Here is a 17,123-nt window from a genome sequence, read left to right as displayed (position 1 = left end):
TATATATATATATACACACACACACACACACACACACACACACACACACACACACACACACCAAACCTCAATGGTTTAGCACTAACAGAAGTGTATTTCTTGTATACATCACAGTCTGGTATGTGTCAGTAGGACTATTCTTTATGCAGCAATTCAGGCATGTGGTTTTTTCTTCTAATGACATTGTCATATTCTAGGTCTTCCAAGCATTCTTCAAGGCTCCTTACATCTAGCCAGCAGATAAAGAAGGAAAGAAAGCCTGAGAAAAGCATATTCACTCTCAACTACCTTGTCCTGGGCATAATACATATCACATTCCAATGGAAAGAACCAGTTATATGCCCCACCTAAATCAAATAAGTGGGGAAACGTGACTTAGCAATGTGTCCAAGAAGCAGATATGACATCGGGACTGGTGGACAGCAGCATTCTTTGCCAGTCTGTTTGGGTGGTCACCAGATATTCCTTTGCTCTTTTTTCACACATGGAATATACTTATCCTTCCCTTTTCGGGGAGAGGGGCAGTAAAGAAAACAAAGTCTCATCCAGTCACTGAATCCAGCTTAATATTTATACTCTCTGGAATATGGCCAGTCTTTTCCATCAGATTCATAGTGACTCCTCGTGTTTTTATGATCTGTGAACTAAAAGATAAACTATCTACCAACTGATTACTAGGAACAGGATAACTGCAATACAAAAAAATCAATAAAATATATTTAAAAAAATAAAATAATTATTCTGAAATGTGGGAACCCAACCTTGGTTAACCACACACTTCCATTTGGTAGAGGGAGGATTGAGGGACACACACACACTTAGCAAGTTTGAAATCCTTCTGGGCAGGTGACATAGGGACCCCTGCCATGGACATGAGAGAAGTTTCTTAATTCAACTGTGATTCTGCTTTCTGGTAGGATTTCTTAAGTAAATGTTGGTCAGTATGTGAACTGTAATTCTACTATCTGGGAGAGTTTTCTTATCCATTATTCTCAGTGGCAATATCTGAAGTGGGTTTTTTGAGGCTGATGTCTTAAGGACTATGCAGTTTTTACAGTTTCTCATGCAAGTTTGAGGGGGCCCATCACTGGAGTTTAGGCGTGAAACATAAAGGCCTTTTCTTCCAAATTCATGGCTTCTTTGCCATTACAATTTTCTAAACTTTTTAATAAGCTATTTAAACATCCACTTCCAATCATTTCTGTGTGCTAGCATTGTGAAAAACTTTTTTCCCCTTTTTTTAGACTTTAAGTGGTAAGGACCATGTACAGAGATGCTATGTACACAGGGCTGCTATAAGGATCACATAAGTCATTTTCCTTACTTTATAGACAGTGTGCCTCCAAGTGAAGCCATCACTGATGAAAGCAAATTTCAGAGATGGAGAAAGACAAACAGACCCCTGATAAAATTATTTTAGCCACTGGATCAAGCCTTGACTGAAGTCATTATAAACCATGAGATATTATAGTTATACGGGATAAGTCCTTAATTGTTTGCTATTTCAAGTGAATTTCTAGCATTTGTAAAACAAAAACACAACAGGTCCTAACTAATGCAAGAAGAAAATTGTATTTTATCTTGATAGCTTCCATTTAAAATTTATATTATATAACTTTTATGATAAAAATGGAAGTAATTTATGAGATACTTCTCACAAAAAAGATATAAAATTTGAAACTAATTGGAGATTATGAGCAAATGTACCAAGTAAAAAGCATATTGAATAATCAGATCATCATGTTCTTATCTGTTAAAAAACAAAAACTCTGAAATCTTTTATTGGAATTGAATAATATTGTGTAGCACATTTAAATCAAATGTAAAATTGATGATGATAATCTGCAAAACTGACTTTCAGTTTGTGAACAGAAAACAAAAGTTTCAGCTTGGAAATGATCAGATTGACTCAAAAGGAGGTTTGGGATAGAAATAAATGCTATTTATTCAATGGTCTTCAAGTTTACAAACTGAGAACACAACTAGGCAAAAACCCAGAAGTGTTCCAAAGGAAAAAAAAAAAAAGATGTTCTTATAGCACAAAGCACATTGGTGAGAATTATCAGTCCTGCATTCTTAGCCTAAGGTTGGTGCAGGACAGTTATCAGTCAGATGTCAGGCAGCGTGGATGATGGATGCCACATGGTCTGTAGGAGGTCTGATCATGTCTGGTGATATGGACACTGGATATTAGGTTGTTTACACGTGAGTCCTTCAGGAGGGTAATCACAGGGTTATGTAGAGGGCCAGATGTATATCCAAGCATTGATGCAGGACTGGAAAGTTCAAAAAAGTTTAAGTTCCTGGGCTAGTTAGAACATGAATGGGGTCTTCCCTCTAGCCTGGACTTTCATAAGGTTAACAATTTTAGCAGCTTGGTTAAAATGATTCCATTTTACATATTACCTAGCTTTACCCTCAGGATTAATGGAAAATAAAAATATATCAAATAAGATTCAAAGATTACTTACAAGAGAAATTTCACTTACCTATATTCTAAAATGTGTATTTGATTCCTTCTCTTTTTTTCTTTATTGATTAAGGTATTACATATGTGTCCTATCCCCCCCATTGTCCCCCATCCCCCTGCTCATGCCCTCACCCCCCCAGTGTCTGTGTCCCTTGGTTAGGCTTATATACATTCATACAAGTCCTTTGGTTGATCTCTCTCCCTTACCCCCACCCTCCCATGCCTTCCCTCTGGGGTTTGATGGTCCAATTGATGCTTCTCTGTCTCTGGATCTGTTTTCATTCCTTCTTATTTTTAATTTTCAAATGTCAAAAATGATTCTCATTATGTAGCTATGATATCTGGTCAAAGATAGTGTCAAACAAGCAAAAAGGAGTGTGAGAATCTTTAAAGTTAGCCTAACATTTGGGAATACCACCAGCTGTTCTCTTTTACAATGAAGGAAAAAATAGCTCAAAGGCAAAACTGTAAATAAAGTAATTACAATCTAATTTTACAGGTGGGAAAATATTCACAATGAAATCCTTTAATGAGTTTGCCCTTTTCCAAGCTGCCTTTCAGTATAACTAAAATTAGGTAACACCTTAAGAGAAAATTTTGAACAATACTGTTATTTTGTCATATTAACAGGTATACCAAACACATTTTGCAGTACATTTAACATAATGCCCATAAACTCAATTTTATAAATTAATGAATAGAACAACCATTAACCAAAAAAGGAAGGTTTTAAATTGTTTATCTTAATAGCTATGAATTTCCATTAATGTTTTGTTGAATATTTATGTACATTCAGACACAAATACATACATATATAACATACACATATGTGTATGGTGTATATGTACATGCATGTGGATAGATAGATAGTGACAGAGATAGATATAACACATGACCACAAAATGCAAGTGATGCTATTCAATAGGTAGGGATACTTTATTTGTTAGTTAAAATTCAAAACCATGATAGGAATCTAGCTATTGTCAGAATTCCATAGTAAACCAATATTTCTGCCAGGTTCTCTATAAACTACAATATATTTTTAAAATATATTTTATTGATTTTTTTACAGAGAGGAAGGGAGAGAGATAGAGAGTTAGAAACATCGATGAGAGAGAAACATCGATCAGCTGCCTCCTGCACATCTCCCACTGGGGATATGCCTGCAACCCAGGTACATGCCCTTGACCGGAATCGAACCTGGGACCTTTCAGTCCGCAGGCCGACGCTCTATCCACTGAGCCAAACCGGTTTCGGCAATATAAACTACAATATTTTTAATAAATGTGAATTAATGTGTAGGTGTTATTTAATGAATTTAGGAAGTTGTATTTCATTCATTTGTTGTTTGGAGAGAAAAATATGAACAAAATTAGCTAAAATGTATAAGTATTTGATTCCTTTAATAAGGATTAAAAATACTTGCTCTGCATTTAAAATCATGATGAGCATTTGACCTATTATCATGATCATTATTACAAATAAGTGAAATGAAAAAAAATACAAGAAGGTAAGAAAACAGATGCTACTTCATTCAGTACTAAATTCACTTTACCATTACTTTTCAAAAGCAATCTAACTGTCAAATTTCTGACACCAAAATTGGAAGCAAGTAAATCGCATAGCACTAAACTGCAAAGTGGCATGCAAAATTTAGAACAGTAGGTTGTATATAATTAGGAAAGAGTTTGTGCTTCTAAATATAAAAGTCCTACATTCAGCAAGAAAAAATAATACCCTTGGAAGATGGCAGCCTGGTTGCATTCTTTAAAGACTCTTAAGACAAACATAAGGGCAAGAGATAAAATGTGAATACTCAGGAGAAACAGATTTTTCATAGGCAAACATGTAAGAACATTATTGGAACTAATCAGAGAATGCCCTTATGTTTTGCATTTCTTTATCCTTAAATATTTTGCTTATCTTACTTCCAATAGAATTTTATAAATATTTAAGGCAGTCAGGTCCAACATAAAAGACTTGCATTTCTAAAACCCTTGAATATTCCATCCAATCACTAAACAAATAATTCTGTATATTTAAAGTCAGGTAGTATTTACGTTCTTGGGAAATGGAAGTGAAGAAGGAAAAGCCCCTGCCCTTATAGGACTTAAATAGCAGTGAAAGAAGCAGAAGATAAACAAATAAAAACATAAATAAATATATTTTTTAAATGTCAGTACTGTGATGAAAAATAAAGCAGAAAATGCAGATAAAAAGTGATGGGGGGGGTAGTTATCAAAGGGTAATCTTTCAAGTCCCCTATGAAGTGGTGTCATTTGAACCGAAGCCTGAATTTTAAATGAATGCATGAACCATATAAAGATATGAGGGAAGAACATATCATGCAGATAAAACAGCAAGTTCAAAGACCCTGAAGAAGAAATGAACTGGGTTATGTTGACAGGAAGTAGGTAGAAGGGAGATGAGTTGATACCTGTTAGAAGGCTATTACAAATCCCTGACAAGGAAGGATTAGAGTGGAAATGGTAATAATTAGTTACATTGAGACTATATTTTGAATTTTAAGACAATAGCAAAGGTAGATCAGTTGCATGTGGACTGAGAGGAAAGGGGACAAATCAAGGATGCTTCAGTATGTTGGCTTGAGCTACAAGGTAAATGGCAGGACTATTACTGATATTGGGAAAATTGTGTGGGGGTATGGTATAATCAAATTATGTATTGGATATGTTAAATCTGTGATACCTACTAGATATTCAAGTAGTGACTTTAAGAAAGAAGTTGTTATATGAACTGGAACTTGGAGGAGTAATGTGTGATAAAGAGAGGTGCCAGAAGGTTGAACTATAAGTTTGGAAGTTGTCACCATGTAGTAGAGGCTATTTAAAGCCCTGGGGATACAGAATGTCATGTAGCTAGGGAGTACCCATAGCCATAGGAGAGGACTATTTGGGGAAGTGAAAAAGAAACCAGCCAAGGTTACTGAGATGGTGTGTCCAGTGAGGTGGGAGGGAATCTGGAAGATGATATGGGGCTCTAAATAGAGTAAAAAGAATAATGAATGAGAATAGCCATCATACACCCATTATAATGCTACTCTCTGACTTCATTGAAAGTCTGCAAGTGGTTATGCTGACACTTAGCAGACAGGTTATGTTCCCCACAGAGAATTCAGATTCCCTTATAGTATAACTTGAGGCCCGGTGCATGAAATTCGTGCACGGGGGCAGGGGGGGTGTCCCTCAGCCCAGCCTGCACCCTCTCCAATCTGGGACCTCTTGAGGGATGTCCAACTGCCCGGTGGGATAGGGCCTAAACGGGCAGTCGGACATCCCTCTCACAATCCAGGACTGCTGGCTCCCAGCTGCTTGCCTGCCCGCAACCTGATTGCCCTCAACTGCTTCTGTCTGCATCAGTCGGACATCCCTCTCACAATCCAGGATTGCTGGCTGCTGGCTCCCAACTGTTTGCCTGCCCGCTGCCTGATTGCCCCCAACCGCTTCTGCTTGCACGCCTGAACACCCCTTAACCACTCCCCTGCCAGCCTGATCAATGCCTAACTGCTCCCCTGCCAGCCCAATTGCCCCTAACTGCCCTCCCCTGCTGGCTTGGTCACCCCTAACTGTCCTCCCCTGCCAGCCTGGTCGCCCACAACTGTCCTCCCCTGCAGGCCATCTTGTGTTCACATGGGGGTGGCCATCTTGTGTGTTGGAGTAATGGTCAATTTGCATATTACCTCTTTATTATATAGGATTTGAGAGTTGTTAACCAGAGTTATGAGTAGAATTATTCTCTTGCCCATCCTCTGGGGAATAACTTCACCTACAGTGGACATTCTTTGGTACATAATTAATTGGATTAAAGCATTTTTGTAATTTGGGAAGGATCGCATAAACTAACACACAATTTAGTAAGGATTAGTAGAAGCAGCCCAATGTGATGTGGTGTTCTGAGTATCCTGAGGGAGAAGGTGTGCCTGGGAAGAAATGACAAGTAACAGAAAGATTAAGAATGAAAGCTCCTAAATGCTTGTAGTTTTTAGGAATCCCAACCAGGCCTCTTCTCTTCTTCTATAAGCCATTTTCCCTTTGCAGTCACATCTATTCCTGCCACTTTAAATGTCACTTCTATGCTTATAATGAGTATTTGTGTTCGGTAGGAAACTGGACGTGAGCAGCTGGGGTGGGGCCTGCCCTGGGGTCCTGACAGGGGCCTGACCAACACTGCCTTCAGACCACCTCTCTGTGGGCAGCCCTGCAGCCAGCAGTTCTGAAGCAGACCACATCAGGGAGGTTCCCTCCCAGCCAGTTCTTGGCACAGGCTCAGAGGAAGACCACATGACCTCAATTCGACCTTACTAGGCCCTGGACTAATTATAGTAAACTTAGCATTGCAATTTTGACACACACACACACACACACACACACACACACACACACACACCACAGAGGTTTTTCTGTGTGCATTATGGGTAAGGGCATGCACAGAAGAAATATAGTTATATAACCATTTTTTGTCAATCATCCCTGGATGCAAATGAAAGTTTCCACCCAGAAGATCCCTTATTTAAACCAAATAACCCAGGGAGTTGGGGCCACTGTCTCTCTGGACTGATCCGCTCCTTGCTTGGAGTGTATTTTCAATAACCTACTTTGCTTTACTTTCATTTTCGTTGGTCTTAAATTCTTTATGAGATGAACCAAGGTCCCAGCAGGTGTCAGTTGGTAACAGTTTTATATTTCAAGCCCCAGATCCCCCCCCCAAACTTGAATAGTTCTATGTTTACTAACTGTCCAGAGAAATCTCACTTTTGAATTGTGAGAAACATAATTCAGTATTTCCCTGCCCATTTCCTGTTCCTCTCACTGTCTCCAGAAGGGCACCAGGTTCTATGCAGATTCTAGAACTCCAAACGAGGAGTCATTCAAAACTTTTGCTTTCCTATTTCTCTATACACATACTATCAGAACTTGTATTCACTATGCTTCCTATGTATAATTCTGTTCAGTTATCTCTCTGTCTTTCCTTCTCCATCTCTTACCTGACAGCATAATCCTATTTGGTCTCACTGCTCTAAATATGACCCCTCTCTTCAGCATTAACTTTAGATTTTTCATGTTAATTATACCATCCTGTGTGATCTAACTTTATTCACCACTCCAACCTTATTTTGCACCAACACATACATATATAAAGAAAAAAAGACTGTGCAGACATTTTTTGTGTGCTTAGAGGGCATGATAAGGCAAAAAGAAAGAAAGAAAATCGCTAACAACACTACAGTGTAAAATTATATATATGTATATAAATACATATATATGATGTAATCTATAGCATCCTTGCTATATGCTTATTATTTATATAGATTAAAGTTTATTATATATATTTGTATACATTTAAATGTGCTTTATATACACACATACATATATATATCAGACATATATGTACCATTTATATGTACACTTTGTAAAATTCTTCACAGAAATAGACCTCAAAGGGAATTAAAAATTTGGCTGGTTCCACATTTAATAAATTAAGAAGTTAATCATAGCCCTGACGGGGTGGCTCAGTTGGTTGGTGTGTTATCCTGTACAACAAAAGGTTGTGGATTCAATTCCAGATAAGGGCACAAACCTAGGTTTCAGGTTTGATACCTGGTCCAAGTGCATATAGGGGGCAGCAGATTAATGTTTCTCTCTCACATCGAGGTTTCTCTCTCTCTCTCTCTCTCTCTCTCTCTCTCTCTCTCTCTCTCCCTCTCTCATCAATAAACATATCCTTGGTAAGGATAAAAAAAATAAAAGAAAAAAATAAGTTAATCATAAATGTATTGAGACTGAGATTCAGAACATTTTCTTTTTATCCCAAATAGTTCAGACATAACTTGTAATGGAATCAGTAGAGCAACTTTTTGAGTTTATTCAAACATTTTAGTGTCATGGTAAAAAAACCATTTAGTTTAATACATCTCATCCCACATCTTATTTTGAGAGCAAATTAAGAATATCACAGTGATCCTTTAAATGATTCTCTATAAACTCTCTCATTTATAAACTCTCTCATTTCAATCACATTGAACTGGATACTAAAGAAGGTTGGAAATGTTTTTTCTAATAATGTCTTCTTAGTTTGTTTATATTACATAATTTAGTTAGAATGTTGCCTAGAAAAGTCAGGGAAGCTAGATTATCCCCAAATTCTATTTTGGCCTTTTCATAAGAGGTTTTCAGGAAAGAGTGGATTATAATACACAGGCTCTGGGTCCTCTATGGAAACCTATCCCGCTGCACACAGAACAAGCCTAATTTATTGTATTATGCACCTCTTGTGATCCTGATCAAAAGGATTTGATACCAATGTAAATAATTATTAGCATATCATTAGATACCAAAAATCTATAAATTTAGAAAAACATGGAAAATATCACCTTGGTGCAGTCTTTAAAAGTTTTTTTCAATAATTTTTAAGAATAAAAATTATGACAGAACTTAATTCTGCTTAATAATGCTTAGGTCACATGAAAATTTGGGCTACTTTTTGTAATGATCTTAAATGATTCTCTATATGTAAACTGAACACACTTATTTAAAGTGGGCTTTCTGAATCTTGTGGATATTAACATTTTGGGTTGAATAATCCTTGTCCTGTGCATAGGATATTTAGCAGCACCTTGGCCTCTACCCACTAGGTGTCAGTAGCTTCTCCTCCACAAGTTGTGACAACTGAAATAGACATTATCAAATGTCTTTTTTGAGGGTATACCATCTCCATTTGGAAACCACTAATTTAAATAAAATTGAGAATGTTTTTCATAATTAGCTCAGAGCAACTTTATGTTATTTGTAATGACAGAATGTTTATATCGACTTCCAAGTTTTTAACCTAAGAGAAATATCTGGATATTGAAGAGGAATGTTTGGATTAAAACAATTAAAGACACAGTATCATACATGACAATAGTTACAAACCATAATATAAGTATCATTAAGAGCAAATTTAGTAACATTTAAACAATGTGCTGAATTTTAATATGTGAAAATTGTGAAAAGCATTAGGTATATTTATGAAAAATACTGTACTATATTCATCTATATCTGCCTCTATCTTCACAATCTGTTAAGCACTGCCTCTATTACGGTTCCCTTAGCTCATCAATTTCCACATTTACAGTCTCTATGTTATTATATCCTGAACACTATTTTTCTATAACTTTATAATTTGAATAAAGCTACTTCCCATAAGTTTATCAGAAATACAAGTTTATGAAAAAATATACAACCTATGACATGCGTGTCAGAGGTGACATGCGAACTCATTTTTTTGGTTGATTTTTCTTTGTTAAATGGCATTTAAATATATAAAATAAATATCAAAAACATAAGTCTTTGTTTTACTATGGTTGCAAATATCAAAAAATTTCTATATGTGACACGGCACCAGAGTTAAGTTAGGGTTTTTCAAAATGCTGACACGCCAAGTTCAAAAGGTTCGCCATCACTGCATTAGGTGATGTATGTATATATATGTAATATGTGTAGATATTTTATATATAATATATGTGTATTACACATGTATATTTTACAATATACAAATTATATATTTTATGCATATACCATCCATATATATGATCATCTCATTCTGTTGTTCCTGACTTAGTGAACTTGAGCTTAAATTTTAATAGTTAGCAAATCATAAGTGACATTTACATATCTGAAAGTGTATAAGCTTGCAAAGATAAATATAAAACTTTAGGGTCAATCCAAAGAAAAATTTTCTACATGAAGGTGGTTAAACATCACATATTCTAAATCAATCACATCCAAATTTACCAGTGGCAATCATGTTAAGAGATAAGTATCTGGTTTACTTACCTCAATGTCATTTTATCTTTTTACACTGACTGCGTACAGTGCTGTTCTCAGGAGCTGAAGTTGCAAAGATTTAGAGGCACTCCCAGTTAAGTATGGACCAGACACTATTAAGGAAACAAAGGCAGATAGATGTCAATTGGGCTACACATAAAAATATTTGGAATAACAGAAGAAAAAAACATAGAATAGCATTTTGAGGTGAATCTTGAAGAATACAAGAGTTTTCTAAGATTACAAAGAGCAAGATATAAAAATGTGAACTTGCATGGCTTAATGGGAACCCACAAGTAGCTGCACATGACTGAAGTGGGAAGCATATAATGAACAAATGTTGAGAGAGAAGGGTAGAAAAACAAGCAGGACCAGACTGAAGAGAGCCTTTTATCCCATGCAAAGAAATAGAGCTGTTATCCTGTTGACCTGGAGAAACTGTATATAAAATATATATCGGCATGAGCAATATACTATCTATGGTTATAAGTAAATCTGTAGATATCAAATATTTCTTCATAAAATATTTCCTAATACTTAAAATATGATTTTTTCATCAAAAATCATGAGTTTTTGGGTGCTGATTAAGAATATAGATATATGACCTATAGATATGATCATCTGTTATAAGTAAAAAAAAATTAGTGGAGAAAAATACTCTAGAAGATAAATCATAAACTGTATGAATTATTTCTATAATTATATATTTTTGAATACTCTTTTTAATTTATTTTTAAAGAGAAAGGAAGGGAGAGAAGGAGAAAGAAACATTAATGTGAGAGCAAAACATGGATCGGCTGCCTCCTGCATGCACCCCATTGCGGATCAAACCCACTACCTAGGCATGTGTCCTGACTAGGAATCAAAGAGGCAAATTTTTGGTGAATGCAATGATGCCCAACCAATTGAGCCACACCAGCCAGGGCTTGAATACTCATCTTTTAAACCTGCTATATCACATTCATTAGTGGTGTTTTGAGATTGCTTATATGCGAACAGTCTAAAAACAAATTTTATGTGTACCTATGTGTGTGTTTATGTGTGTAAAATGCCTAGGAGCTTTCTTGATTTATCCCTATTCAATTAGGTGAATTTGTAAAAGCTTCAGACTCATATTTAAAAAACAATTTAAGGCAGGAATAAAAAATGGCAGCTGAATAGGCAGCAGTGTTCTGCACCTCCTCCTAAGGCCAGGCCATAAAAGCAACTAAATTGGAGAACATCCACCTGAATTAACAAATTAGACAAAGCTGATGAGGCAATTTTCAATAAAGAGGACAGAGGACACCTAGAGAACACCACTTGCCAGCCATAACCCACGTGAAACTACCACCATGTCCCATCAGTGAGAGGCACAGGACCTCCCAGCAGGCTCCCAGACATCTGCAGGGAGCACATGCTGAGTGAGCTCCTGCACCAGGCATCCTCACCAGCCCACTGGGACCCAGCATCCTAGGTTTGGCTCCAAGACCCCACAATGAATGCAAGCCAGGGGGAATCCTGTGCCCCACCCCCACCCTGGACCCTAGAACTGAGCTGCTAGCCTGACCCAGAGCCACACAGTGCCCGCTCCACCCTGAGCCTCAGAACCTGCTGCCAGGGCAACCTGGAACACCCAGAGCATGCCCCACTCTGGGAAACAAGAGAGCAGGGACTGTGCAACCTTTGCTCACTCCACCCCAACCAGCTGGACAGCCCTGCTGGGGTGACCTGGAGCAACAAACACCTGCTCTACCCTGGCCCAGGAGGGGCAACCCAAGGCAACACAGTACATGCCTCACTCAGGGCAACAGGGGAGCTCTGACTGAGCAACCCAGAGCCAACCACACCTGCTTCACCCTGGCCCTCAGGACAGTCCTGCTGGGGCTTTCTGAAGCAACCGAATGCACACCTCACTCCAGGTAACAGGAAAGCATGAACTGAGTGACTCAGGGAAACATGACCCACTCCACACTGAGGAAGGATTAACTGGAGCAATTCAGCACGTGTTTCACTCCAGGCTACAAGAAAATGAAGACTGTGTGACCTAGAGAAACCAGCGCCCACTCCACCCCAAGCCCAGGGCCTTGCTGTCAGGGAAACCTGGAGTAACCCAGAACATGCCCAACTCAGGCCACAGGGGAGCTCTGACTGTGCCACCCAGAGCAACCCACACCCTCTCTCCCTGGCCCCTGGGACAGTCCTGCAGGGGCTACCCCAAGTGACCCAGTACACTTCTCACCCCAGGCCACAAGAGAGTGCTATCAAGGCAAACTGGTATGCCTAGTCAGAGGCCACACAACAGTGCCAAAAGTGCACTGCCAGAGGGACCTAGGGTGCCACCCTGCTATGGGTGCTGGGGCTGCACAGAAAATTGCATACCAGAGGGCTCTGGGTCTTCACAGGGAGTCCCATGCCAGAGAAACTGTGCATGTGCTCCCACCACCCAGAACATCTGAAGCAGACAACTGAGGGACCAGATATGTCAGAGAAGGGGATACAACTCAGAGCAGAGACAATAAAGATGCGAGGCTCAAGGCAGACCCAGCCTGTGGGCTAATGATTTCAGGACCATTTCCATGATAGTGTCTTCAACCTCTCAAATGCCAAGCAGGGTGCCCAGGGCCAGAAAGAGAGAGCAAAAATGGGAAGACAAAGAAACAATCCCCCAAGGAAAGAAAAAGAGAAATCCCCAGAAAAGGAACTAAATGAAACAGAGGCATGTAATATGTCAGCAAAAGAATTCAGAGTAAGAGTCATGCAGTTCATAAACCAGATGGATGAGAAAATCAACAACTTATGTAAAAATCAAGAGGAAATAAAAATAATACATCTATTATAAAAACACAATAGAAGAAGTGGAGTACCAAATTAGTGAGTTAGAAGATAGAGTAGAAAAACACACCCTATCTGAACAGCAATTAGAAAAAAGAAAGAAAGAAAGAAAGCAGGAGGAGAGCCTAAGGGAGCTTTGGGACAACATGAAATGAAGTAACATATGTATAATATAGGGGTGCCAGAAGGACAAGAAGAGGAGCAGAGGCCGAACCGGTTTGGCTCAGTGGATAGAGCGTCAGCCTGTGGGCTCAAGGGTCCCAGGTTCGATTCCGGTCAAGGGCATGTACCTTGGTTGCGGGCACACCCCCAGTGGGGGGCGTGCAGGAGGCAGCTGATCGATCTTTCTCATCGATGTTTCTAACTCTCTATCCCTCTCCCTTCTTCTCTGTAGAAAATCAATAAAATATATTTTAAAAAAAAGAAGAGGAGCAGAGATTAGAAAACCTATTTCAAGAAATAGTGACAGAAAACTTCCCTGATTGAGAAGAAAAAGTCACACAAGCAAAGAGAGTCCCAAAAAAGATGAACCCAAAATGACCCACACCAAGACACATTGTAATTACAATGGCAAATGTTAAAAACAAAGAGAGAATCTTAATGGCTGCAAAGAGAAACAGAGAGTTACCTACAAAGGATCTCCCATTATATTATCAAATGATTTCTCAACAGAAATATTTCAGGCCAGAAGGGAATGGAATGAAATATACAAAGTGATGCAAAGCAAGGGATTGAATCCAAGAATACTCTATCCAGCAAGGCTATCATTCAAAATTGAAGGGGAAATCATGAGCTTCACAGACAAAAAAAAAGGCTAAGGAAGTTTATCACTACCAAGCCAGCAATGCAAGAAATGCTAAATGGACTGTTGTAAAAAGAAGAAATAGAAGGGAAGAAGGAATACAGTCATAAAGAATAAAAATGGCACAAACAAATACCTATCAATAATAACATAAGTGTACTAAATGCTCCAATCAAAAGACAAATAGTGGCTAAATAGATAAGAAAACATGACCCATACAAATGCTGTCTACAAGAGACCCAACTCAGAACAGAGATTCACACAGACTGAAAGTAAAGGGATAGAAAAATATTTACCAGATGATACCTATGGTAAACATGTATGCATCCAATGCAGGAACTCCCAAATACATTAAAAAAAAAAAAACCTTCTGGATGATATCAAGGGAGAGATTGACAACAATACAATCATAGTAGGGGATTTTAATACCCCATTGACATCACTGGATAAATCCTCTAGACAAAAAATCAGCAAAGAAACAGCAATCTGAAATGACTCACTAGATCAGATGGACTTAATAGATATCTTCAGAACATGTCACCACAAAGCTACAGAATATACATTCTTCTCAAGTGCACATGGGATTTTCAAAGAGAGACCACATATTAGGACACAGGCAAAGTCTCTTCAAATTCAAGAAGATGGAAATCATAACAAGCCAGGCTCACCAAGAAGCAAAAAGAGAGAACCCAAATAAATAAAATCAGAAATGAAAGAGGTGAAATAACAACAGACATCAGAGGAATACAAAGGATTGTAAAAAAAAAAATACTATGAATAACTCTATCCCAACAAAATGGCCAACCTAGAAGAAACTGACATATTCCTAGAAAAATAAGACTTTCCAAACTCAACCAGAAAGAATTAAAAAAAAATCTGAATAGGCTGATAACTATGGAGGAAATTGAAGCAGTAATCAAAAAACTTCCAGAAAAAAAAAAAAGCCCTGGGCCAGATAACTTCACAGGGGAGTTTACCAAACCTTCAAATAAGAACTAAAACCTCTCCTCCTCAGACTATTCCAAAAAATTCAAGAGGAAGGCACACTTCCAAGCTCTTTCTATGAAACCAGCATTCTATGAAACCACTGCATGGGAGAACATATTGGTCTAACCCCAAACCAGATAAAGACACTACAAAGAAAGAGAATTATAGGTCAATATCCCTGATGAACATAGATGCTAAAATCTTCAACAAATTTCTAGCAAATCAGATCCAGCATTACATTAGGAAAGATCATACACCATGGATTGACAACAATACAATCATAGTAGGGGATTTTAATACCCCATTGACATCACTGGATAAATCCTCTAGACAAAAAATCAGCAAAGAAACAGCAATCTGAAATGACTCACTAGATCAGATGGACTTAATAGATATCTTCAGAACATGTCACCACAAAGCTACAGAATATACATTCTTCTCAAGTGCACATGGGATTTTCAAAGAGAGACCACATATTAGGACACAGGCAAAGTCTCTTCAAATTCAAGAAGATGGAAATCATAACAAGCCAGGCTCACCAAGAAGCAAAAAGAGAGAACCCAAATAAATAAAATCAGAAATGAAAGAGGTGAAATAACAACAGACATCAGAGGAATACAAAGGATTGTAAAAAAAAAAATACTATGAATAACTCTATCCCAACAAAATGGCCAACCTAGAAGAAACTGACATATTCCTAGAAAAATAAGACTTTCCAAACTCAACCAGAAAGAATTAAAAAAAAATCTGAATAGGCTGATAACTATGGAGGAAATTGAAGCAGTAATCAAAAAACTTCCAGAAAAAAAAAAAAGCCCTGGGCCAGATAACTTCACAGGGGAGTTTACCAAACCTTCAAATAAGAACTAAAACCTCTCCTCCTCAGACTATTCCAAAAAATTCAAGAGGAAGGCACACTTCCAAGCTCTTTCTATGAAACCAGCATTCTATGAAACCACTGCATGGGAGAACATATTGGTCTAACCCCAAACCAGATAAAGACACTACAAAGAAAGAGAATTATAGGTCAATATCCCTGATGAACATAGATGCTAAAATCTTCAACAAATTTCTAGCAAATCAGATCCAGCATTACATTAGGAAAGATCATACACCATGACCAAGTGGGATTTATTCTGGGGATGCAAGGATGGCACAATACCCACAAATCAATAAATGTGATACATTACATAAACAAATTGAGAGACAAAAATCATGTAATCATATTAATTGATGCAGAAAAAGCATTTGACATATTCCAACACCCTTTCTTGATAAAAACTCTTAGCAAGGTGGGAATAGAGGGATCATACCTCAGCATAATAAAAGCCTTATATGACAAACCTGCAGCCAACATCATATTTATTGAGCAAAATATAAAACCATTTCCCCTAAGAACAGGAACAAGACAGGGATGCCCACTCTCACCACTCCTGTTCAACATAGTCCTGGAAGTACTAGCCATTGCAATCAGACAAGAAGAATAAATAAAAAGCATCCAAATTGGGAAAGAAGAAGTAAAACTGTCATTGTTCACAGGTGACACGATATTATACATAGTTACCCCTAAAGAGTCCATCAAAAAACTACTAGAAGTAGTAAATGAATTCAGCAATGTAGCAGGATAAAAATTAACACCCAGAAATGTATGGCTTTTTTATACACAAATAATAAACTCACAGAAAGAGGAAAAAGAAAATCCCATTTACCATTGCACCAAAAAATGAAGATACCTAGGAATAAACTAAACAAAGGAGGTGAAAGACCTGTACTCAGAAAACTACAGGACATTGAAAAAAGAGATAGAATAAGACATAAACAAATGAAAGAATATACTGTGTTCATGGATTAGTAGAATCAACATCATTAAGATGTCCATACTACCCAAAGAAATCTATAGATTCAATGCAACCCTCATTAAAATACCAATGGCATACTTCAAAGACCTAGAACAAACTTTCCAAAAATTCATCTGGAATAAAAAAGACCCAAAAAAGTGACAGCAATCTCGAGAAAGAAGAACAAAGTTGGAGGGATCACAATACCAGTTATTAAGCTATATTATAAGCCATGGTTCTCAAAACTGCCTGGTACTTGCACAAGAACAGACATATAGACAATGGAACAAAACAGAGAACCCATAAATCGACCTAAGCCATTATGCTCAATTAATATTTGACAAAGGAGGCAAAAACATACAAGGGAGTCAAGATAGTCTCTTCAA

The 17,123-nt window shown here is 37.7% G+C and overlaps 1 long non-coding RNA gene across 1 annotated transcript in view; it reads left to right on the top strand.

Annotated features, from left to right (window-relative positions):
- Positions 1-6,964: 6,964 nt before the first annotated feature.
- LOC106725950 overlaps positions 6,965-17,123 on the top strand; it is an 11,105-nt gene continuing 946 nt past the window's right edge. The window contains exons 1-2 of the long non-coding RNA XR_001361965.1: positions 6,965-6,976; positions 12,523-12,533. This is a non-coding gene — a long non-coding RNA (uncharacterized LOC106725950). The remainder of the gene's footprint in view (positions 6,977-12,522; positions 12,534-17,123) is intronic.

Source organism: Myotis brandtii, unplaced genomic scaffold, assembly GCF_000412655.1.
Source record: "Myotis brandtii unplaced genomic scaffold, ASM41265v1 scaffold204, whole genome shotgun sequence".
Lineage (NCBI taxonomy): Eukaryota > Metazoa > Chordata > Mammalia > Chiroptera > Vespertilionidae > Myotis > Myotis brandtii.
Note: the sequence above shows the minus strand (reverse complement) of the source record. Positions and strands in the feature narration are given on the sequence as shown.